At 39.4% G+C, this 24,588-nt stretch overlaps 1 pseudogene; it reads left to right on the top strand.

Annotated features, from left to right (window-relative positions):
• Nucleotides 1–23,168: 23,168 nt before the first annotated feature.
• LOC101711975 (translocating chain-associated membrane protein 1 pseudogene) lies at nucleotides 23,169–24,350 on the top strand (annotated as a pseudogene).
• Nucleotides 24,351–24,588: the final 238 nt, after the last annotated feature.

The raw sequence follows: 24,588 nt of genomic DNA, 5'->3' as shown, positions 1-24,588 counted from the left end.
CAATGTTTCTTTCTGTAGGTACTTCTTGTTTATATAGTACTGTAATTTTGCTGATTGTACTGTATAGTACAGTATAGTATGTAGTTTTATGTTGTTATACATTACAGTGCTGCATGTAAGAGTTATGCAAATAAAAGCAAAGTTATTGAGTTGGAGTTTCTTTTGACCATTTCTTTGTTCTGAATCTTGTAATGTACATACTGTATACAATTCCTCATTTAGCAACCAATTCAATGACCTAGTCACAAGAGCAAATTTGGTTGTTAATTAAGAAATGTCTGTATAGTAACTTTTAGATTTCTGGAAAATGAATACTGTACTTCTTGAATTAATGTAGATCCTGATTTCTTTTGAAGTTCACTTTTCAGTAATTTTGCATCGCTAATTATATACTTTCCTTGAAGATGTTAGGGAAAGGTAATGTCTTAGTCAGCTCAGGCTGCTGTAAGCAAATACGGTAAATTGAGTAACTTAAAACAACATTTCTTTCTTAAAGTTCTGGAGCATAGACAAGTTCAAAATCAAGGCACTAACAGATTTAATGTCTGATGAGAGACTGCTTCCTCATTCTTAGACAGCAGATTTTTTGCTGTGTCCTCGAATGACAGAAAGGGGACAAAACCTTTCATAAGACTTATGAGGGCTCCAATCCCTTTGACTTTACCTCATCCAGTTATCCCCAAAGACCCTGCCTCTCAAGAACATCATACTAGGAGGGTGTCAACACAGGAATTTGGGGGAGACACAAGCACACAGTCCACATCTTCATACAGTTACATTTTCACTTGCAACTCTTGTAAAGATTTAAAAGTCGCAGAATGAGTAAGAGTTGTTCCTCAGAAGAGGTTTATGGTTATGCGTAAATCTACCCAAATGTGAACATTACTGTGGATAACTGATATTTATTAATTTATATAAATATTTCCACTTCTTAAAATATAATTCACATGGGCTTAAAAGAACTAAATTTATTTTCTATTTTGGGCTGACTAGGGAATTAAATAAAATCGTCAGGAATTTTTCTTTTTTTATCACTTTCATGTTCTACGTTTATAGGTTCATTCATTCTCTGTCAGTAATGCGAGCTTCCATCAGGGAGGTTTTGTGTTAGCAGAGGTCACTTTCCTCAGCTGTTTCCCGTGGCTGGGCAGTGAAGGCCAGGGCCAGGCCCTGGTCACCGGCATCCTCTTAGGTCAGGAGAGTAAGATGCTGACTTTTCGCACTGCGCTCTCCAGGTTGGGGTGAGGGCGTGGACAGTTCCCCAAAGAAAGTGACACCAAACAAATATAGGGAAGAGGAAAATGATATGGGAAGATCAAAACCAACAAAATCCAAAGAGATTTCTTTTATATTTAGACAAATATGATTGACTCCGTTACATTTTCTGGTAATGGTAATGAGATGACCATAGTGAATATTATGAGAGTTACTCCACATATTTTCCAGGGTTTAAGACATAATTTTCTGTATTCTTTGGGACGATATCAGTGGGTGTTACATTCATAAGCATTTTTTCCCATTCTTTGCTCAGTGGACTATGCCTACATTTGTCACCCTTGTGGTAAAGTGCAGAAATGAGTAGGATTCTTCAGAGGCCTTATTATCAAATCTTCTGATCTTGAGGATCATGGCTCAAAGAATCTTTAATAATCAAAATTATTTCGTTCAAATTTCTGCTCCTTTCTCTTTTTCTGATTTTTCCTTATTTTAGAATCTTTTCCATCAATTACATGTATTTTACTTTAGATAAGATAATTCATTAATTATAAAGTTCATCTTGTCTTAGTAAGGGACTTGGCTCTCTGGAATAAATAAGAATTTAGACAGGCTTTGCTTTATTTAGTATTGCTTAAATTGTGTTCATGCAATTAACGATCAGTATTCAGTAGCTGAGTGTATTTGCTCAAAAAAAAAGCTGCTCCTCGTTTAAGATTCTTTGAAAATTGCTAGTCAGTCTCTCTAAATACATTTTCAGAAAGCATACTTTTAGCATTTTTGGTCGAAATACCTTGATGCTCAGAAATAGTTATTTCCCACAGCTTAAATAATGACAGCACAAATTGTGCTACACTTCCTGGATTTAAATTATGTTCAAAAATATAAAACTTACCATTTTATATACAGCTTTCCTCATTTATTTTGTATTTTTAAAATATTAATTAAAATATTAACATTAATATTTTATCCTTGAAGGGCAAACACTTGCTCTTATAACTGTAGTAAATAAAATGTATTGGTTTAGAAACAGGGTAATTTTGTAATGCAAACACTTTTATGTATTTTGTCCTTAAGTCTTAAAAGTTGTAGAGGTATTGTTACACACCAGTACTTCAACGGAATATAGATTTTGTACCAGGAATCGATCAGGACTTTCTCTTGCCAGGTAGGTGTGATGCCATTGAGCAACATCACTGGCCCTTGGAATATATTTTTAATTCAAGTCACATACAGTGAATTTTATTTTATTCATGACTGAGAAGTAGGAAGAAAAGGCATCATTGCTTTAAAATGACTGAATTACATGCTTTGTGAAATATTCTTTCCTCTTGGGATTTATGGTTCCCATTTCCCTGGACTTCTCTAACCACTTTTTAATCGCTCATTCCTTCCTTAAATGCTCTCAAGGTTTTCTTACTCTCTTCGTACTCTATATCACAAAACACTGGGATTCAGAAACTTCCCAGACCATACCTGGCCACCAGTCTATTACAATAATAGAGCATATTAGTAATGATTTTTGGCCCTGGCAATATTTTTTGTTGTTGTTAAATTCTTTTACTGGTACATTGTAGGTATACAACACAATTACATTTCTCATTGAGAATTGTATCTTTATATAATGCATCTTGGTTCTTATGTTTTCCCCATTCCTAGCCCTCCCTTCACCCCCTCCACCCTTCCCTATTTGCAAAGACTTTATTTCCATTTTTTCCATTTCTCATCATTTTTCCTTTCCCTTCTTTCCTTTCCCCTGCCCCTCCCACTTACCCCTACCCCTTTGGACCTTTTCCTCCTGTTTTGCATTATCGATTATTCATTCTAATCATTGGTACATTTTAGGTATACAATATAATGACATTCATCATTGGAAATCTGCACCTTTACATAGTCTCTCTTTGTTCTTATTTTTCACCCTTGCCCAGACTTCCCTTCAACCCCTCCATCCCTCCCTATTTACAAAGATTTTGTTCCTATTTTTCCATTTTCTCATATTAATCCCATTCCCTTCTATCCTTTCCCCTAACCCACCCACTTCCTTCCCCTTTGCCCCTTTTCTTCCTATTTCACATTTCCTATTATACATTTTAGGCCTTATTTACACTTTCAGTTTCTCACACCAGAGAAACTATTTGGTATTTATTCATGTGTGTCCTATTTATTTCACTTAAGAGTATTGCCTCAATGTGCATCCACTTAATTATAAATGTCTCTAATTTCTCATTTTTTATGGCTGAGTAGTACTCCATTTTATTAAAAAACCACATTTTCTTTATCCAGTCTCCAGTTGATGGGCATTTGGGCTGTTTCCAAGTTTTAGCTATCACAAACAGTGCTGCTATGAACATGGGTACACATATATCACTGTGGTATGATTCTTTTAATTCTTTGGGGAAGATCCCCAGCAGTGGAATAGCTGGGTCAAATGGGACTTCCAGTCCTAGTTCTTTGAGGTATCTCCATACTGATTTCCACAGTGCTTGCACCAGTCTACACTCCCACCAGCAGTGGAGCAGGGTTCCTCTTTCCCCACAGCCCTGCCAGCATTTGTTATTGGTTGATTTCATGATAGCAGCCATTCTTTCTGGAGTGAAGTGGAATCTCACCATTGTTTTCATTTGCATCTCTTGAATGACCAGTGATGTTGAACATTTTTTCACATATTTATTTGCTATTTCTACTTCCTTGTCTGAGAAATGTCTGTTCATTTCAGATGCCCATTTTCAGATTGGGTCTTTAAATTTGGGAGGTCTAATCTTTTTAAGTTCTTTATAGATTTGAGATAGTAGACCTTTGTCTGAGGAAAAGCAGGTGAAGATTGTTTCCCACATTGTGGGTTGTCTCTTCACACTGCTGGTGGTTTCGCTTGCTGTGCAGAAGCTTTTTAATAAGAAGAGATCCCACTTGTTGATTGTTTATGCTAGTTCACAGGCAACTGAGGTTTTGTTCATAAAATCTTTTCCTACACCGATGTCTTCAAGGGTTCTACCTAACCTCTGTTCCAACTGGCTCAGAGTTTCTATTTTAATATTTAGATCTTTAATCCATTTTGATTTTAGTTTACTGCATGGTGAGAGATACAGGTCTAGTTTTAACCTTTGGCAAGTTGAAACCCAAGTTTTCCAGCACCATTTATTAAAGAGGCTATCTTTCCTCCAGTGAGGGTGTTTGGCTCCTTTATCGAAGATGAGATGGCTGAGTGTGTCTGGCATTGTTTCTGCGTCTTCTAATCTGTTCCACTGGCCCTCAGGTCTCTTTCTTTGCCAGTACCATGCTGTTTTTATCACAGTAGCTTTGTAGTAGAGTTTCAAGTTGGGGATTGTGATTCCCCCTGCCATGTCTCTGTTACCTAGAATTGCTTTTGCTATTCTGGTCTCTTCTTGTTCCAAATGAACTTTTGGATTGTTTTCTCAAGGTTCATGAAGTATGCTGCTGGGATCTCAATTGGAATTGCATTAAATCTATATAGCAGTTTTGGAAGTATGGCCATTTTCACTATATTAATCCTTCCTACCCAGGAGCAGGGGATGTCTGTCCATTTTCTGATATCATCTTCAATCTCTCTTTTCAGAGTACCATAGTTTTTAGAGAAGAGGTCTTTGATTTCTTATCTTAGGTTGATTCCTAGGTATTTCAGGGTTTTTGGATGCTATTGTGAAAGGAATTATTTGCCCTATTTCTCTCTCAGTGAGGCTGTCATTTGTGTAGAGGAAAGCTATTGATTTTTGTGTGTTGAGCTTAAACCAGCTACTTGACTGAATTTGGTTATTAAGTCTAGAATACTTTTGGTGGAGTTCTTGGGGTCTTCTATATAAAGTACCATGTCATCTGCAAATAATGACAATTTGACTTCTTTGTTTCCTATCTTTATTCCTTTTATTTCTTTCTCTTATCTAATTGCCGTAGCTAATGTTTCCAAAACTATATTGAACAAGAGTAGTGATAGTGGACATCCTTGTATTGTTCATGATTTTTGTGTGAAGGATTTCAGCTTTTGACCATTTATTATGATATTGGCTGTTGGTTTTTCATAAATGGCTTTTATCAGATTGAGGTAGAGACCATCTATTCCAATTTTTTGTAGGGTTTTTATCATAAATGCATGTTTGATTTTGTCAAATGCGTTTTCTGCATCTAAGGAGATAATCATATGGTTTTTGTCCTTGGTTCTATTGATATAATTTATTACATTGATCAATTTGCATATGTTGAACCATCCCTGCATCACTGGGATGAATCCCACTTGATCAGGGTGTATGATCTTCTTGATGATCTTCTGCATTCTACTTGCCAATATCTTATTAAGGATTTTTGCATCTATGTTCATTAGTGAGATTGGCCTCTAGTTCTCTTTTTTGGTTGGGTGTTTCTCTGCTTTTGGGATCAAGGTGGTGCTTGCTTCCAGGAATGAATTTGGGAGTATTGCTTCCCTTTCAATTTCGTTGAAGTGTTTAAACAGTAGTGGCAGTAGTTCCTCTCTAAATGTCTTGTAGAATTCAGCAGTGAAGCCATCAGGACCCGGGCTTTTCTGAGTTGATAAGTTTTTAATTACATTTTCAATTTCATTGGTTGATATTGGGTTGTTCAGAATTTTTAGGTCATCTTTGTTCAACTTTGGTAATTCATATGTATCTAGGAATCTGTCCATTTCTTCTGTGTTTCCCATCTTATTGGCGTATAGCTTCTGGAAGTAGGTATTGATGATCCTCTGGATTTCTGCTGGGTCTGTTGTAATTTCACCCTTTTTATTCCTAATTGCATGGATTTGGGCCTTTCCTTTCCTTTTTCTGATAAGGTTGGCTAAGGGTTTGTCAATTTTGTTTATTCTTTTGAAGAACCAACTCTTGACTTCATTGATTTTTTGTATCGTTCTCTGAGTCTCCATTGCATTGACTTCTCCTCTGATCTTTATAATTTCCTCCCTTGTATGAGCTCTGGGGTTGTCCTGCTCTTCTTTTTCTAGAAGCTTGAGGTTTAGCATCACGTTGTTTAATTGGGCTTGTTCTGTTTTCCTATTGCTATGAATTTCCCTCATAAGACTGCTTTCATTGTGTCCCATAGATTCCGATATGTTGTATTGTCATTGTCATTTAATTGAAGGAACTGTCTGATTTCTTCTTTAATTTCCTCTGTGACCCATTGGTTATTCACAAGTGTGTTGTTCAATTTCCATGTGTTTATGAAATTATTTGAGTTTCTTTTGCTATGGATCTCCAATTTGACCGCACTGTGGTCTGATAATATATAGGGAATAACTTCAATTCCTTTGCACTTACTTAAACATGTTCTATGTGTGAGTATGTGGTCTATTTTGGAGAATGACTATGTGCAGCTGAAAAGAATGTGTATTCTGATTTTGTGGGGTGGAAGACTCTGTTAACATCTGTTCATTTGTTCAAGAGTTCGATTGAGTTCTAGTATTTCATTACTTATTTTTTCTCTAGTTGATCTATCTATTTGTGACAGTGGGGTGTTGAGGTCCCCCACTACAATTGTATTAGTGCATATGTGACTTTTCATGTCCATTAGTATTTTTTTTATATAGTTGGGTGCACTAGTGTTTGGTGCATAGATATTTATGATTGTCATCTCTTCCTCTTGGATTCTTCCCTTTACAAGGATGTAGTGTCCTTCTTCATCTCTCTTAATCAGTGTTGGTTTGAAATCTACTTGATCTACCAAGAGGATAGCTACTCCTGCTTTTTTTCGGGTTCCCGTCGCATGGAGTATTGTTTTCCATCCTTTAACTTTCAGTCTATGAGTTTCCTTTTGAATTAAGTGTGTTTCTTGTATGCAGCATATTGTTGGATTTTGCTTCTTGACCCATTCTGACAGTCTATTTCTCTTGATTGGTGAATTGAGACCATTAACGTTGATGGTTATAACTGCAATGTATTGACTTGTCGTTGGCATGACTTTTTCTTTTTGTTGGGTTCTCCCTCTTTACATTTAATTTCTTGTCATGCCAGATGGGTTCAGTCTGCTTTGATTCCTGGGATTGTGATCCTCAATGTCTGTTCCTAGGATATTGTGTAAAATTCTTTGGAGTGCAAGTTTGGTATTCACGAAGTTCCTAAGGTACTCTTTGTCATGAAAGTATCTTATTTCTCCATCAATTTTGAAAGATAGTTTTGCAGGGTACATCAATCTGGGTTGGGGGCTGTTTTAGGGCTTGGAATATGTCACTCCAAGTTCTTCTTGCCTTGATGGTTTGTGTTGAGAAGTCTACTGTGATTCTGATGGGCTTTCCTTTGTATGTGATTTGTTTCTTTTCTCTAACTGCTTGTAGAACTTTGTTCTTCTGTTGAGTTTCTGGAATCCTAACTATTATATGCCTATGTGTAGATTTTTTTTGATCAAGGCTATTTGGAGTCCTATATGCCTCACTTATCTGTATGTCAAATTCTTTTCCCCTGCTTGGGAAGTTTTCTGCCATTATATCTGTGAAGAGTTTTTTATGTCATCTGCACTGTCTCCTGTTTCTTTATTGACTCCAGTCAGTCTTATGTTATTCTTCTTTGCATCATCTAGCAGCTGCTGGATTGATTTCTCATGTTCCCTTATAATTTTGAAGCAATTTTTCTTTTCCTGGTCACTAATTGCAATCTTATCTTCTATATCTGAAATTCTGTCTTCACATTGGCTCATTCTGCTGTGTAGATTTTCAGTGGAGTTTTTCATCTCCTGGAAATCTGTTTGCATCTGTTTTATGGATACCATTCATTTCCTATGTTGGAATTCCATCATGTTCCTGAGCTCCTCTCTAGATTTATTAATCATGTCTTGCACTAGGGGCACAATTTCTCCTGTTATCTGAGAAATTATTTCTGATTTCATTTTTTCCAGATCCCCTTTTGTTGCCAGTTCAGAGAGTCCAGGTGGTTGAGTATCAGAGTATTCCATCTCATTTCCCTTTGGGGTTGCTGTAGGTGATCTGGAAGCCTGGTTTTGAGACTTATTTATATGTTTTCTCATTTGACTGGGGGCCAGGGGGATGCTGTTGGCACCCGCGGATCACCTCCTCTGAGCCCGGAGAGGTGGGATAGGGGCTGGGAGTGGCAGTAGGGATGGTGGCCCAGAAGCCCCTTCCTCTTGGCCAGGAGTAGCGGGACAGAGGGCAGCCCAAAAGCCCTTTCCTCTGGGCTGGGAGCAGCGGGAGGGATGGTGACTGGGAAGCCCCTTCCTCTGGACCTATTTGTAATATATCGAGTTAATATTTAACACTTCCTGTTAAATCTTGTGTCTGTTCTCATCTTTCCTGCCATTCTGAACTGGGCTCGTACCTCCCCCTGGCGAGTGAGCTGCACTTCGTGGAGCTGGACGCCCCTTTGACAGAACACGCTCTCCTTGAATTCCGTCCAATCCCTTTGGTTTCCTTCAAGCTCTGAGGCTAAGCTTCTGTTCTTCTTTGGCACACTGAGTTTTGTCTTTCTTACAGTAGAGAAATAGTTCTTAATATTTATGTTGCCATTAAAAATTAGAAAATGAGAGGCTGAGAGAGATACGTGTTCTGAACAAAACCAGAAGAACACAAATGTCCAAATGGCAATCAACTTTCTTGTCCCTGAAAGATTTCATTTACTTCTGCAGGATTTCGACTATCATCCTTGTGTTAGTGATTCTAATGTATGTACCTCCCTGTGAGATTTTCCTCCTGAACTTCTGAGCATTCATCCAATTGTTTACTCAGCATCTGCTTGAATGACACACAGACATCTCATGCCCAATAAGAACATGTCATCTTCCCATCTTTGAGTTCTTTTAAGACATTGTTATGGTTTAGATCTACAGTGTCCCCCTCAAAATCTCATTGTGCAGGGCGGGGATTTGGAAAATGACTAGATCATGGCTATGCTATACTCACTGGTGAATTAATCCATTGATGAGCTCATAGCTGAATGTGCTTTTTGGAGGCAGACAGACTGAAGAGCATGTCACTGGGTTGTGCCTCAGGAGGTTGTATTCCTCTCCCTGCCTACCCCTTCTCACTCTGTTTCCTGGCTACCATGAGGTGAGCAACTTTCCTCTGACATAGCCTCCTGGCAAGCTGTTTCTTATTTGGAATCAGCTGACCCTGAAATGAAAACTTTGGAACTGTGAGCCAAATTAAACGTCTTCTTTTGAGCTTGTGGGTGTAGGGTACTTGGTCTCAGGAATGGGAAAGTTGACTAACACAGGCACATTTTATTATTGTTCTCAATTATTCATCCTTCCCTTCCCCCAAAGAGGATTATAAGTGTGTATATATTTATCTGTGTATGTGTATATCCACTGCCTCATGGATGCAGTGCTTTCTTTGGGAGGAGAGCTTACTTTCCCACACCATGTAGATCAGCCTGAGCCTGGTGATTGGCTTTGGCCAATGAAGTGTGGCCTGCATACCAGTATACCAGTCTCTGCAGAAGCCTTCATGCTGTGTGATGTTAGCAGCTCTCTTGCTTTTACTGTCTGCACAGAGGGGCAAAGCATAGCTGAGTTATTCTCTTTCCACCTGGACCCTGGAGTGAAAGAACAACTAAGTTGCTGCATCATTTTTTAATAATATAGAAAAGTAAAGGAACTCTTCAAAGGCCGGAAACAAGAAATTAGGAGTCTTTCTCTGGGTCAGTGCTGAAGCTAGCCTCGGCCCTGTGGATCTGGGCTATTGCTTGCAGTTCACAGGCTTGGGTTTTAATGGGCAGAGTGTCAGAGCTGGGGCCACATCAGCTCCTGTGCAAGGTGAGGGCCTGGAGGAGACACAGAGCCAGGCCTGGGAATGTCACAGGGAGATGACAGGAAGCGTGCAGGTCTCTCCTGGCCTTGGTGACTGGGAAGAGGGAAGGAAATTCTGCCCTTGAAATTTTTCAATAAGCTTTCTCTCCATTTTGGGACCTGAACTGACAAGGAATTATACACTTAAACTCAGCCTCAGAGAAGTCTCAGTACTGATCAAGTTCCCGAGGAACACAAATTCACAAAAGCATTTCAGCTTGGGGTGGGGCTCCCTACAGTCTCAACTAATCGGGAGGCTGACATGAAGGATTGCTTTAGCCTGAGTTCAAGGCTAACCTGGTCAAAATAGGGAGACCCCCATCTCAAAACCAAAAACCAGCACAACTGCAATCAGCACCACCACCACCACCACCACCACAAAATATTTTAAAGGAGCTTGGAAATGCATCAAAATTTATCAGAACAACAAAATGAAAAGTCAGATGTACAAAGGTGGCAAGTGTTTGAATAAATAAAGACAATACAAAGAGTTTAATATAGTCAATGGAATAAAAGAGGCCAGTTTAAGGGCCTTGGCCCCTCTATTTTCCGTGGATACTAAGATAAAAAGGACCGCTGTAGAAGTCTGTTTATCTGGGCTTTGTATCACATCCATTCTCTTCTGTGAGGGGTACAGTTTTGGCACAGTTCCTTCTGAGATGTTTATAAAGATAGCCTGATGCTAAAAGTATTTTAATCTTGTAATGGATATTGGCATAGTACTTGTAAATTTACATTCTTCTTGATGAAGAAAGAACAAAGCATTTAAATGAACGTTAACTACCTCATGAAAAATTCAAGCCTAATACACAAAGCTGAACAGTTTTCTATTCCCATAACTGTGATTTTATGGTGATTTGAACCATTTATTCTAGGCATAATGGCAAAATTTGAAAGCCAAACAACTAAACACAAAATGTCTTTTAGTTGTAGCTTTCTATCTGTGCCTTCTTTGAGCCTAGTTAACATTAAACATTAACAGTCATCACTTGCATGGAATAAAAGATTTTAAATGGCTTTTAAAAGTAGTTTGGAACTCAGAGGAGAAAAGAGCTCATTTTCACTAGAGAAATATTATTAACTTTATTTATATTTATTTATAAATTTATGGAAGGTCAACTTAGTCTCAATAACAGAAAGTTGGAATCAAGTAATATTGTAGAATACAGGCCAGGTCTTTTCATACTTTGAAATAAAACACAGAAAATTGAAGAACAAAGTATTTCTTTTTTTTTCTTTTGTACCAGGGATCGAACTCAGGACCTTGCACTTGTGAGGCAGGTTCCGGAACAACTGAGATAAATCCTGGGCCCAGTATTTCTTAATAGATGCTGCTAAGAAACTGATTTAAGAACAATTAAAATGAATTGTCAGTTATCACATGTAAATGAGTACGTCTATAGTTCGTTCAATTGCATAAGTCAAAAATTCCCATTTGAGATCTGGTTTATTAATTAGAATTTTGGCAAACTATTCCTTCATGGGTTTTTGTGATTTCTGACTCATATTTGAAAGGAGCCATAGTAACGAGTGAGATCCCTGTAGACGCTAATGTGCAATTTAATGCCCTACAGCAGAAGAACACAGTTGTAACTACTTGTAGAGGAGGAGCAAGGGCTGCCTTGTAAACGGTGGTGGTCACTGTGAGTGTGGTGACTTCGCTTCTCCTCACCCTTGGCTCCTGACCAACCTCTCAAGGCTGGATTTGTTGTGATGTAATGAGAGAGAGCCCAGGATGAGTCAGAGTTGGATCTCCATTGCCTCGGCCTCCGGAATGCTCAGCTTTTAGGATTCTGATGATGAATGCTCAGTCTCACACCTGAGCACCTGCTCCAACTCCCCAGTGCTCTCTCTCTGCTCTGCTGTAAGACAGACTTTAGATCATGAAGATGTTCTTTTCTTTTTAATACAGCTGGAGTGACTGATCCTAGAACCCTTGGCTGAGTTCCCATTCTGATCCCTGTGCTGCAAACATCTAGTCCACCCTGGCTTGCTTCTCAGTTTCTACTCTACATCCTGTTTTTGCCAATTACAGACATCTCTACAGAAAGGAAAGCTGGAGAGGATCAACCATTTACGGCAAGGCTAAGACACATCCTTAATGAGAATGGTAGCGAAGTAGGGAGAAGGAACAGGAAACTGGAAGAGAGAGAGAGATGGTAGTTAATTAAGGAATTAATTATTGGAGCAAGGAAGGCTCTTGACTGGTCTGATCTTTAAGTTCTCCCCAGGACACCAAAGAGATGTGCTGATTAAGGGGGTGAGCAGATATCTGATTCTAACCAGGGGCTCATAACCTGCTCCCATGGTGCAGAGCCCTGGCCATGCATAAGTCACCCAACCTAGTAATGGACTCTGTGTTGGAATCTTAGAGGTCAGCGTCTTTAGCAATAGTTTAGCTGCTCAAGGGTTTTGGGTTTTGGGTTCTATCAGTGGACTTTTTATCAAAGCAAAACATACATTGAGGAAACCATACAAATATACATACAGTTCTTGGGAGTTTCACAGTGTACACACCCTAGCTGCTGCCCAAATTAAGCTTAGAATACTTCCATCGTTTCTCGGCCTTTTGGCTAAGATCAAGTGAAGCTTAGAATACTTCGAATGCTTCAGAACTTTCTTCCTGTTCACTACCATGTATTATTCAGTTCCACAGGTAACTGCTTTTTGACTTGTATTAAAGGGTTTGAAAAAGTATTTTCTTTCCCTTAATCCAATGCATTGAGGAAATGTTTAAATATTAAGCAAACATTTGCTAAGTACTTAGTGTGCATTTAGTAGTAAGAATTTTAAAAAGAATAAAGTATCATCTTTGTCTTCTGGAAAGCAGTTGGCAGTCTCCTTCTGCAGGGAGTAAATATTCCAGGCTTGGAGACCACAGGGTCTTGTTCACAACTGCCGAACACTGTTGTCATGCAAAAACAAATCCCGACATGAATGAGTGTGCCTGTGTCCGAATGACACTTGTTTTAGGGAGTATGAAATTTGAATTTTATTTGCCATGCCATGAAATAGTCTTTTGAGTTAATTTTCCCAGCCATTTAACAATGTAAAAACCCTTCTTTGCTCACTGGGTGTGGGTGGGTTTTGCATGTGGGCCTAGATTGCCAACCTTGCTTTATGACTTCAACTTTTAAGACAACCTAGAAGGGAACAGAGGAAAATTAGCAGAGCCCCAACTTGCTGTGCGGTACTTTAAGTCATTTTAAAGTGATCGCATCTGGGAGAAAGGAAGAGTGGCTGGTGGGTACCGGCATCCAATAAATGTTCTTACTGCTAGAATGATCATGATTAAAAATGTGAGGAGAGGAGAATTGAATGTGTGAGACCCAAATTCATCACTACAATGAGATTGAATCCGGGGCTCAAGAATGCTAGGCCAGGGCTCTACTACTGAGCTACTTCCCCAGCCCTACAATTATATATTGTGTTAAAAATATACCTTAAAATGATTTTCTTATAATAGCCTTAAGAAAATGGATGTAAACCTGGCATTAACTGTACTTTTCTTTCCTCTCTTTTTGCTTCCTTGCTTTTTCCCTTCTATTCATCTCATTCCTTTTTCCTTCTCTTGCCAAACAAACCTTGATATTGAAATCAATATTTTTTCAATAAATATTTATTATATATTTAGTATGTGTGTAATTTTGTTAAATTACTGATTGTCATCACATAACTAATCTTTTCATAAACGTAAAAAACAAACAAAATATTAACATATTGCTATATATTAAGGGAAAATGAAACATCTTTATTGTTTGTAACTTTTACATGAGCATTATATTTAGTTATTTATTACATATATTTATAGCATATTCATTTTAGTCAACAAATATTTTCTTTTAGTAAAGACCAAATTCTGTTTAAATCCAATGTTTTCCTGTTTCATGCTTATACCTATGGACTTGCTTTCATGTTTATGACCACAAATCTCAACAGCACCTGTCAATCTGATGCTTTTTCCACTTTCTTGAGCACAATTTCATATCTTTCACTTTCACTTATCTTTTTAATAATGGTTGTTTCAAAGTACTTGTTTTATAATTTAATAATCTGTCATATTGTGATCTCTTTTGTCACATTTACGTCTTGTGATGGACTGTATTTTCTTGCTTCTTCATATGTCTACTAATTCTGACTGATGCTGATCATCATATATTACTTTGACTAGACAGACCTTTTTTCTTGCTGATAGTATTCATTATATTTGCAGGTAGTTATTTGTAAACCAGCTTGAATCTTTTGATGCCTTAATAGGATGCTATTGTGTAACCTCTACGGTCATAGTGTTAGTTTAGCCTTATATTGCAGTGTTGTGCTTCTGGGCTCCCTACTGTATTGTCTGGTGTCCAGTGTTATGTCTTTTTTCTAGATAGTCAGGCTTCAAATCTCTCAGTCCTATGTGAACTGTGGGAAATTTTAGCGTACAGATGAGTGATTCTTTGCCTCATGAAGTTTCACCGTATTCAGGAATCACCACACATGCAGCACAGACCTCCAATTTCAACCTCTGCCTTCACAGCCTGAGAGCTGGCCATGATGTGTCCAGGGCCTTCTTCTTGAGCTGTGGTCAAGAAGAGGCCTCTAGGGAGACAAGAGGGGCAATTGGAAGGCCTGACCTCAGTGGTGTCCACAGTTAAAGGGATCCGTCTTGTATGCCTTTGATCAAGGCACGAAGACTTCGTCTCGGGTGTTTCATCCAGTTTCCTACGTGTCCAGAGAAGCCAAGTCCAGGAGCAATTACTCTATGGGAGCCAGAATCGGAAGCCAGGTACGTGGCACGTGGCTGTAGTACTGGCCACCCCGGAGGGTGAGGAGGCGATCATTTAGTTCATAAGTTGGAGACCAGCCTTGGCAACTTCTCCAGACCTCATCACAAAAAGAAACAAAACAAAAAGAGGAGAAGGGTAAACTCTTTAATTTTTTTTTTTGTACCTGGGACCGAACTCAGGACCTTGTGCTTGCGAGGCAGGCTGCGGAACCACTGAGCTAAATCCCTAGCCCCAATTGTTTAATTTTTAAATATTCAGTATATCAATTTCTTTCTTAAATGTGTATGAGTCCTTAGCAAAGGAAAAGAAATTGTTTTTTCTATTCTTTCATATTGCAATGCATTTTATTTTTCAGAACATAAGAAACTTCATGTACTGTAGAACTTGTAAAATTATCTTGTTTATCTTTGAAAATCCTTAGGAAAATAACAGCTACACTTTCAAGGTGAGTTTATTTTGAATTAGATCATCCAAGTAACAAGAGCAGCTTACAAGTACAAAAGTGACTCACAAGAACATTACCTGATGATACGAAGGAGATGAATCCAGTTTCTTCACTCGTGCCTGCCTCTCTTTCCTCTTACTGTCTTTTTTTGTTGTTGTTTGTTTGGTTTCTTTGGTACCAGGGATGGAGCTCAGGACCTTGTGCTTGCGAGGCAGGCTGCGGAACCACTGAGCTAAATCCCTAGTCCCAATTGTTTAATTTTTAAATATTCAGTATATCAATTTCTTTCTTAAATGTGTATGAGTCCTTAGCAAAGGAAAAGAAATTGTTTTTTCTATTCTTTCATATTGCAATGCATTTTATTTTTCAGAACATAAGAAACTTCATGTACTGTAGAACTTGTAAAATTATCTTGTTTATCTTTGAAAATCCTTAGGAAAATAACAGCTATACTTTCAAGGTGAGTTTATTTTGAATTAGATCATCCAAGTAACAAGAGCAGCTTACAAGTACAAAAGTGACTCACAAGAACATTACCTGATGATACGAAGGAGATGAATCCAGTTTCTTCACTCGTGCCTGCCTCTCTTTCCTCTTACTGTCTTTTTTTGTTGTTGTTTGTTTGGTTTCTTTGGTACCAGGGATGGAGCTCAGGACCTTGCGCTTGCGAGGCAGGCGGTGGAACCACTGAGCTACATCCCCGGCCCAGCCCCCTCTTACTGTCTTTAATCGGTGCACCTCTGAATTCTCCTTCCTGCGGGATTGCTTGAGCCTCAGAACTCGTAGGCCCGGCTTCTCAGCTGCTCCGCATCTTCTTTCTGCTTCTTACTTCCAGCCGCTTTCCCCATGGTCTCCGCCTCCCTTTCATCCTGGTCCTATCTTGTTCCTCTCTTTTTTTTGGACCGGGGCTCGAACTCGGGACCTTGCTCTTGCAAGGCAGGCATCAGAACCACTGAGCTAAATCCCCGGCCCCGTATCTTGTGATTTGGATCCTTATCCTCCTTTTTTTCTCTACCTGCCGGTATATGTAAAATTTATCTGTGAAGAAGAATCTGGCCCTTCATTACAGCAGCAGTGACAACAATGTTCTCCAAGAATCTAACCTATGCCCAAGTTCTGGTAACTTCAGCTACTGTGTGTATGTATCTCACAGCGAATTCCCATGGGACCCTGCTTGAATCCCCACAGAAATCCTCATTTCTGAGAAGATTCAGAAAGAATAATTTTTAATTAAAAATGCTGATATTACTTCTACAAGGGCCAAGAAAAGAGTTCAAGTGAACATTCATAGCTTCCTTAGATTAGAGATGTTCTCTCCCTTCAAAACATGTATTTACCACGCAGGAAAACATCATGGTCACGTTTATAATGGTCAACTCTGCTCTCAATGAAGGCAGTTGCAACTTTGGTGTTATTTATAGAAGACTCTCAACCAGTTCTCTCTTTTTACCCCCTCTCAGTTTGAAAGTCTTATTCAGACTTCACCGACTAATTCTTTTATTTTTCGCAAGAAAGATGAAAGGACTTTTTCTTTAAAAAAATCTTGAGGTCGGGCCGGGGATTTAGCTCAGTGGTTTGCTGCCTGCTGCCCAAGTGCAAGGACACGAGTTTAATCCCCGGTACCAAAAAAAAAAAAAACACAAGAAAAAAAACCTTGGTGTAGAGATCTGTTCTTAATCAATCTGCTTCTTTATGAAATGAAAATTTAATTAATTTATTTTTATCTGCAGGGACTTTATAATCTAGATGAGAGGTTCACTTATTAGAACATTAACTCTTTAAGCAGTTTTGACTGTAGGTACTCAATTTAAAACTTAGATTTTTAAACATTCTTTGTAAATCAATGGCTGGTTTCTTTCGTCCTAAAAAATGTTCAATCATGAATCCTTTTTATATAATCAATATAAATTAAATACTATTTCCTTTTGTTCTTTACCGTTATCTACAAGTAAAATGTGATTATGTAGTTAAGTATCAAAATGACAACTAACAAAATTTGATAGAAAGAGAAGAAAAAGTTGGCATCTCAAAAAAAAATTGAAGCTCTATTTATAAGGAAGAAGAATAGAGAAGAATCAGGTAAGCAGCAAATACTGTCCTCATGCCTGCTTTGTCCTTTTAGGTTCCTTCTGTTTTCATTCATTTGATCTTTATTATTAGGGTTTTCTTTTTCTCTCTTTCTTTTAACGTTTTGACTACTATTTCATGGTGTCATCATCAGCATTACCATCAATACTTTGAGTTGTTACCTCATTTGGCACATAGTTCAAGTTCTGGAAAATCTTCATTCCAATCAAAACTTTAACAAATAAAGGAAAGTTACACTGTCAAAAGCATTGTCAGTGTAGAAACCAATAACAGATTCTTCAGGAATCAGTCTCCTATTTCAAAAGAAGCTTTCTTATAAGGTTGTTAGGAATTGTTTTATGTTTGTCCCATTTATTAATGATCATAAAGTAGGATATCGGCAAGTTTCTTTGTACTTTATTTTCCTCGGCATTTTCCAACCTATACTAGGCTGATTACAGGGAGATATGCTCCTACACAAAATGTTAGGATGCATTTCTTATAGTCACTATTAAAGGGAATGTTTTCTAGAACTCATGCCCACGCTGATTGCCAATTGTACGTGACAATTAAAGTAAAACCATTTTTACATATTTTTAGAGCAAAGGAAAGCCACATTAGAGAGAAGCGACTTTCACACAGATCATGGCACAATGCAGGAAGTAGCAGGTGCTGAGGAAGGCTCCTGCCGGGGCTGGAGAGTCTCGGAGAGGAAGAACCTCATGTCATTTGTTTACACTCCTGGCATACAGGTCAGCTTCGGACTGGAGGATAAGAAAGCTAAACCCATGAAATAGATCTTTGTGGGCTGTAAAGCATTCCATTTACCATTCATATTTCAGAGACCAAGACTTGCTGCTGGTTTTATTGAATTCTTTCCTCCCAGATTGGAAATGTGTTGGAAGAAACACAGGCAATTTAATTTTAATAGACCTGTTGTGGCTTGGCTGTGATTAATTTGAAAACCATTTGGGAATTACAGTAAAGACAACTCTCAACTCATTTTCTCCTTAAAAAGTGAGTTCACAGTGAATTTTAAAAATGACAGTTACTTTTGTGGAGACTTTGATGGTGAAAAATTTTAAAAAGCTGCTATAATCTGAGCGGTGGTTTATGGACCGGCAGCTGCTGAACTCTGAACTTCCTGAACATTTGTAAAGCAGGATAAAAAACATGGCTTAGCAAACTTGAAATCTTATCCTGCTCTTTTCAAAATGGTCATCTGACACCCACGTGGAAGTATATGTAGAGAATAATAGGAAAAAGAACATCAAATATTTACGATTTCTCTCATTTCATTTCAATTTGTGATACACTATTGTGACAGTACATGATCACAGGCAGATACTGTCCAAGTGTTGCAATAGTTAGGATGGCAGGATGGACTGAAAGTAGAGCTAAGCATGTTATTTCCTTATCCAGTTTTCATCCTTTATTGGGTGACTACGGCAGGAGCACAATGACTAAGCTGGCAGGAAAATGAAGTAACTGAAGTTTAAATTACATTATTCAGAATATGTTAAAGAAATGTTTTGCACAACAAAGATGTTTTCTTGTCCTAGCACACAGGTTTGTTTCAGTAGCGTTGTGCTGATGGTAAACTGCAGCAACAATTTTCCATCTTCACTTCAGCCTACAGAAAGAAAAACACTGTTGAGTCATGGTAGAGAGGATCATCTAGTTTATTCCCTCCCTCTGAGTCAGAATCATGTCAGCCACCAGCATGAATGAAAAGCTCTGTTAGTCAAGCAGGTCCTGTGACTCAGCTCATCTGTAAAGCAAGGCCACTAGAACTTGCCTCATTAGAGTTCAGATTAGATCGAAGGATTGAATGAAAAGACTTTCTGTGGGTCTTGTATACAGAGGAGCCCGTAAGACAATATTATTCCTATTATTATCGATGAGATGATACAGCAACCTGCTGAAGCAACCTCCTTTAAATGGTACATTCATTGCCAAGAACATTTTTTCTCTCCTATTTCTCTTCGACAATTGAATTCCTCGTGCTACCATTCATGCTGCACATCCAGCACTGGCATGGCAGTTCCCTCTTTTTTACCTGTTCTATGTTTTTCTCAGCATCCTCAGTCATGCTCTAACCCATGAGCTCCTTGTGGTTGACAACCAGTCTCATTTTGATTTAATGCCCAGTGTGCAACATCGAGGGAGAGCACAGTTAATTCCTAACACGTACTTGTTTAGTGAGTATGAGTATGAAAACAACTGTTTAAGTGATACAGTCTTTTCTTCTTTTAAAATTAATTTTATTTTTAAAAATGATATACACATAATTTATGAGTTAAATAGGACAAAATAATATGTAATGGAATACAGAAATTTTCTTTCCAATGTTTCTTCAGTCCCCTTCCCAGAGGCAATCTCTTTGGACTCCTTTAGAGAAGTTTTCTTTTTTATTACTATATTTCTAAATAAATAATATGGATATACAGAACTGATGTGTTTTGATTATTCTATTTCAGGTGTTATCTATTGACTCTTTAATGTGACGGTTGAAGATTTAACTCTCAGTAACTTCCATCTTTTCTGATTCCTCTCCTTATTTCTGAGAATACTCTATTCTCAGAGTAGCAGTATAAGTTTGTGTTTTAATCTATATTCATTGGTTAAATTATTATGATGATGTAATATTTATAGCTCAACATTTCAGTTTTCTCAGATTGCATTTCCTTTTGTAATTCTTCTTGACATTGGTAATAGAGACTTGGTAAATAATTGTTTTTTCATTAGACTGATTCCATTTAAACCTTCTGCTAGCTTTTCATACCCCTTCCAACAGATTTTGGTACCATTTTCCCAAGGTCATTCTTATCAGGTTATCTATCAGTTGTTTTTATAGGACCATCTACCTGTAGATCTCTGATGTTTTCCTGTTTGAATGACTACTCTTTGGAGATACTGCAGAGTACTTGTCAGAAACTTCCTTCCTTCCCATGCTGAAACTCCCTTGATTTTTTTCTAACTTGGCTGAAAACTTGAGTGATTTTCTTCTAACTTGACTTTTTCTTTGATCCCCTCTTTTCTCTTGCTTGTTTACTCTTTTGTTTTTGTTGGAGCATATCCTTTATTTCCTGGGAAAGAATGCATAGGAAACACAATATTTGAGAATTTACATTTTTAAAATTGTCGTTATTTTATCAAGAAACCAGTATCAATTTCTATGTTGCATCAATTTCTAAACTGAAAAGAACTTTTTCTTCATAGCTTTGAAGGTGCTGGTGGCTTCTCTTCTAGAGAGCAAACATTAATGAAATGCCAAACACTAATTTGATTCCTCATATTTGTTTGATATACTGTACAATCTCCTTTTTTCTCTCTTCGAGTTTTTCTCTGGTACTCTGAAATTTCACTTACAGGTTTGAGTGTAGATCTATTTTTCATCTTTTTTGCTATCACTTAGTGGGTACTTTAAAACCAAGAAACTTGTGTCTTTCAGTGGTGGGAGTTTTAAAAAAAAATATGGATGATTCCTTCCTTACAGTTTAATATGATTTACCTTTTTGAAAATTTCTGTGATTTAAATATTGCTCCTCCTGAACTGTAAAATATTTCCATCTTTTCTCTCATTTCTCATATTTGTACTCTAATTTCTGGATAATTTCCCTGACATTATCTTTCATCATTACCATTGAGTTTTTTCATCTCAGCCATCATTCTTTTTTATCATGTTGCTGTTTGTTTTCCAAATATCCCTTTTTGTTTAGCAGCCTTTTTTTGTATTTCTTAGCTGTAATATTTTATTTCTCTATATGAACTTCTCCTTCTTAGGTCTTTGTCAAATACTGTTTTTCTCTCAGTCTCTCATGTTGGACTTTCTTCAGCTTGTCCCTTATCCTGGGTTTTCCTCATTTTGAGCACAGCAATGCCTTCAAGCGCAGCCACCCTCTGAAAGCCACAGAGGAAGAACAGAGAGGGCTTCACGGTCAGCATCCAACACGTTTATGTTCGCTTGCCTGCCCAATTTTCACAGTGCGCCTGCCTGACATTTCCCAGTCCAAAGGCCTCGGCTTTGTTGTCCACGAATAAAACCCTAGAACTCCAGTCGTGTGCTGAGCTGAAGTGGGCAGCCAGGCTTGGCAGGGAGGGGAGCAGTCCTCGGGCCCACGCCCTCTCCCGCAGGTTTCCGACCCTGCTTTAGCCTCCACCTGGGCCCCTCCGGAGGTGTCGCCGTGCCGTCCCGGGCCTTTCCTGTATTCTCCACGTTGAGTTTGCTCTGTTGTCTCGGTGCCGCCTCTCCAGGCTAAACTCGCCCCTTTCACCTGCTTCGGGACGTGACTTGAGGGGGAGCGGCCTGTGGGAGCCCCGTGTGCTCTCCAGGGTCCAGGCGGGCTGTCCGGCAGGCAGGCCCGAGTTCTGGCCCACCCAGCGGGGCGGCTCCTCAGGAGGACCTGCTCTTTCCGGATCGTCTGGAGTCCTTTGCGGGGGTCGTTCCTGGCTAATGCATGATCATTCCAGCCCCGAGCGGTTATGAAATCCTGGGGCTGCTGCGTGCGGGTCCCAGGAGAACCGCAGTCCCCGAACGCGGCTCGGCTCCCAGCGCTCCTTTGTCTTCAGGAGCCTGAGACGGACGTCCTGGGCCTGGTGCAGGCTTCCCTTCTGCTAGAAATACCCAGACCAGCAGCATCAGTTTGAGGCACTCACCTCTCCAGGCTGGGAAGCGCCACCTTCTCCGAAAAGCCTTCTGCTCCCTGCAGGAGCTGAGTCTCGAGCGCACCTCCGGAGCACCTCCCACCGCATTCAGATTACGAACTCCGTAGGCCTCTGCGAAGTGACCGAACCTGTGTAATTTTCTGGGATCTAACTTACAATTTCCCCTCTAGGGAACTGAGCTTGAATATGTAAGGAGATGATAAAGGTGAGACTTCAGAGGAGGGAGAAACGTGAGGCGGGGTGATGAGCACTCCACGTGAGGACTTGTTTTCACTGCTGTCACCGCGGCTGCGCTGCACAGGACTTCTGGGACAGCGGCCTGAGTTCGGAGCTCTTCACAGGTCTCCGGCGCAGCAGTGGGTTCCAGGGCAGGGCGAGCAGGCCGAGGCACATCCGGGGCGTCCCTTAAATTTACCAAGTTAAACTCTACGTCAGAACTGGGATTTCCAAGGCCAACACCAGAGGTTACCAGAATAGCCTACTGCGCCTGCCTGCTTCTGTTAAAGGGAACAACGTATTAGCTCGCAATAATGGCAGAACAAATCATCCCCGCTCTGCAGCAGGATTCCCGAATTCCCTTACTGTCTCAGTGGTTGGCTTTGAAAGGTCCATGTCTGAATGTGAGTCAGTAAGGTTTGCTCAGATACTGTGTAGGTGGATAGAGACAAAATGTTAAATGATTGTGGAGCACAGACATTGTGCATGGGACCCTTCATTAGATGCACCAGTATGTTTTGCTTACATTTGAGTAGCGCTTGTCCTCACTTAAAACCCGGCGCAATATATCCACCTGTAAGGCGGGCAGGAATGCGTCTCACGGGACATGGGAAGAACTGAGCAGTAGAAGGATTACCTAATAAAGGTCACGCAGCCAGTGTGTTGGAAAACAGGACTTTGATAGAGGGCTCTGTCTCATCTGGAAGAAGAACTTAATTTTAAGAGTAAACAAAAAAGAAAATCAATATTTTAATTGAACGGTCAGTTATTTCGCTTAGAGATTCATGCAAGACTGGGCCACCAAAATAAAGAAAAAAAACTAATTAAGGCTGTGGGGTGGGAAGCGAAGCCCCAGCGAGCGGCGACGACCGGCCGGTCGGGAGCAGCTGGAGAGAACAGAGCAGCTGGAGAGAGCAGAGCACGCACCGTGCAGAGCCGGGCGGCGGCCCCCACCGTGACGATTGGCAAGAAGAGCACCGAGAGCCCCTGGTCCTGAGTCACGAATCCGTCCTGCAGAACCACTCAGACATCGTGTCCTTGTGGCGATGGTCTCCTTGCTGGGGCTTGCGTCTGAGGTAACAGCAAAGGCTTCTATCATTTTTGTCACTCTTCAATACAATGTTATCCTCCCTGCAACAGAAGAGCAAGCTTATTACTCTAGTATCAAAGATTTGGCTTCGGTTTTCTCCTACACGCTAGTGGCGAGAATTAGTCATGCCGTAATTCAAAAGTATGTGTTGGATAAAATTAACAGATGGATGCACTTCTCCAAAACGAAACACAGCGAGTTTAATGAAGCTGGTCAGCTTAGTGCATTCTACCTTTTTGCTTGTGTTTGGGGTCCATTCATGCTAATCTCTGAAAGCTACATCTCAGACCCAACCATCTTGTGGGGGGATTATCCCCACAACCTCATGAGATTTCACATGAAGTTTTTTTACCTGTGACAGTTGGCATACTGGTTTCATGCTTTCCCTGAACTCTACTTCCAGAAAACCAAAAAACAAGATATTCCTGGTCAGCTTGTCTACATCGGTCTTTACCTCTTTCCCATTGCTGGAGCTTATCTTTTGAATCTGAATCATCTAGGACTTGTTCTTCTGGTGCTGCACTATTTTGTTGAATTTCTTTTCCACATTTCCCACCTGTTTTATTTTAGTGATGAAAAATATCAGAAGGGATTTTCTCTGTAGGCAGTTCTTTTTGTTCTGGAAAGACTTCTGGCTTTAATTCTTTCAGAACTCACTATTGGTTTTGGCCTTGCAAGACCAGAGAATCAGAACCTGGATTTCAGGACTGGAAATTTCACTGTGCTGGCTGTTAGAAGTGCTGTTCTGGCACCCATGTGTATTACTTGAGCATTCGTGATGTGGAAGTTTATTAATTTTCAGCTTTGACGGTGGATGGAACACTCTGCTTTTCAGGCACCACCTCTAAGGAGGAAACTACCAGTGACGAAAGGCAGCCGGTCTTCTAGAAAAGGAACAGAAAATGGTGTGAATGGAACAGTGACATCAAATGGAGCAGACTCTCCCTGTAACAGAAAAGAGAAATCTACATAATGAATTAGAAACTAATTGATCAATGTCCCCAAAGAAATCTGCTTTTTACTATATCTTTCAGCACTGGAGATTTTTCTGTTCTTGAAAATACAGTTTCTGCTCTTGGATTCTTGCTATTGTACTGTTTCATGCATTTTTTAAAAGGGCATTTGAGGGAAGAATGATTATTATGAGAGAAAAAATATTTTAGCTTAGACTAAGCTACCTGCCTTCAAAATAGCTTAGGGACCACCACATATTTTATTTTGTCTTTTAATCTTTGAACATTTTTCTATTTATTTGGAGGAGAAAAAAATACTATTTGCAGAGATCCCACATATCAGTGAAACAGTTTCTTGCACTCACCAACTTTTTATTTTGGCAAAGTGACCTGTTCCAACAAGGTCAT

Source organism: Heterocephalus glaber, unplaced genomic scaffold, assembly GCF_053883595.1.
Source record: "Heterocephalus glaber isolate CG9 unplaced genomic scaffold, H.glaber_assembly_v1.0 deba00001550, whole genome shotgun sequence".
In the NCBI taxonomy this organism is placed as follows: domain Eukaryota; kingdom Metazoa; phylum Chordata; class Mammalia; order Rodentia; family Bathyergidae; genus Heterocephalus; species Heterocephalus glaber.
This window is presented reverse-complemented; position numbering and strand designations above follow the sequence as displayed.